This window comes from Phyllostomus discolor, chromosome 2, assembly GCF_004126475.2.
Source record: "Phyllostomus discolor isolate MPI-MPIP mPhyDis1 chromosome 2, mPhyDis1.pri.v3, whole genome shotgun sequence".
Lineage (NCBI taxonomy): Eukaryota > Metazoa > Chordata > Mammalia > Chiroptera > Phyllostomidae > Phyllostomus > Phyllostomus discolor.
In genome coordinates, this window is record NC_040904.2 from 106,158,357 (window position 1) to 106,160,365 (window position 2,009).

Genomic DNA, 2,009 nt, shown 5'->3' on the forward strand with positions numbered 1-2,009 from the left:
GTGAAATCCCTTGTGTTTTTTTTTCAATCCATGTATATGTGAAATCAGATTTCAAAATCAGGAAAATAAAAATAAATAAATGAACAAACAAACTCATAGATACAAAGAAAAAAACTGATGGCTGTTGATAGAAGGGGTTTGAGGAATGGACAAAAAAGGTAAAGGGATTAAGAAGAACAAACTGCCAGTTGCAAATCAATCACAGGGATCTAATGTACAGCACAGGGAATATAGTCAGTATTGTAACAACTGTGTATGGTGCCAGTTGGGAATCAGACTTATTGTGGTGATCACTTTGTAAGGCATGTAAATGTCTAATTATTGTGATATGCATCTGAAATGAATATAACATTATACATCATCTATAATTTTAAACTGTTTTAATTTTTAAAAAATTCTACCAAGCACTTACTTTGTGCTAAGTGTTTTATATAGAAAATTTTACTTAATTCAGGAAAAGCCTAGACTGAGAGCAGATCCTATTTGCTCAAGGTCATACAGAACTGTGGTAAAGATGTTGGCATTAAGCTAAAAAAGAAAAAAGCAGCTGCAGCAACTTAATCATCTTTATCAAGTTTATCAAACTGTCAACCTATAGGTGGCTAGTGGTTGCTAAATAGCATGTTTGCTGATTAAAAACCAAACATGGAGAGGTTTCTATGGAACATAGGTGAGGAAGTCCAGAGTACAGCAGGTCCTCAAATAAGGTTATTTCTCTAGAATATTGATGTGATACCATAGGAACCTAACTCTTGCCTATATCAATTAGCCTGTGGTAAAACTGGTTTTGTTATACATCACTTTGCCACAGTTCCAATAACCCACTGACAAGGTTAGGTGAGGATTTGCTGTAGTTGGAGGTCATCCATCTTTCTAAGGCTCTTCTGAAAGCAGCAGCATGGTGCAGGGATAGCTTAGAGGTCATTTACAACAGAATAATCTCACTCAATTCCTTCCTCCTTCAGCCATGCAGCATTTTCCTGCTCAAAATCAAGACAAAATGTCAATGCAAGAAGACTCTGTTTTTTGCCAAGATTTTAAAGGTTCATTGTGGGTTAGGGGACGGCTCAGGGAAACTATCTTGCCCAGGAGAAGACTGTTTCTGGAATAACCATCTGATCCAAGTTTCTCAAATGCAGAACCCAGATTTGTAGGTATAATATCTCTGAGAAGGAAAATTAGGTTAAACACCAACAGACAGAGCACTCATTCAGTAACTTGTGAGTTGTTAAAACACTGATCCATTCACTTCAGGGCCTCTGAGAGCTCAGGCAGACCATGAATGGTAGACGAGGACCAGCTAAACCACAGGAGGACCACAACGTACAAACCTTGACATCCCAGATGGATTCTCTCTCAAATTTATTTCTCAAGCCTCTTTAAAAACTGTCTTTAGTGAGTGCTCCCAAGAGTTGTTTGTGTCTTTTACTCATATCCTTGACACAGCTTTCATTTTAATTGTCTCATCTTCATGTCAGTGTAATGAGTGCACTCAGACACTTTTTGGCAGTTCTTGGTCCTGTGGTCATTGCTCAGGCACTCAGTCCTGTACTTCTGCCACCCCCAGATTCTTTAACATGAAAAATTTGGAAAACTAGATTCCAGATTTCTGTTATAATTAAAACTCTTATCCCTGGACACATTGAGTCAGTAACCAATAATTCCTCTCTTTGCTTATTTCAAGGGTGTTTAGCGTAGAAAGGGCAATACAACACACCATTTTGCATATAAGAACATGCATAGCAATGCTGATACCAATTTAGTCTGTCACAATGATTGACCCTCAGTAACTTTAGACAACAGTATGTCACATGATGCTGAGACCAACAGAAGTTTCTTGCAGAATCTTGAAATCTTAAAAGAGATGGAATTAGCAGATTACAATTTGAAAATAGTCTTTCCACACAGATCTCTAAAACACTATCTAAGAGGAGGGCATGAGTAAGGTCATGGCCAAACAAATCTTCATGGGATAAAATTGTCTTGAACACTGGAGTGGCCTGAATTGT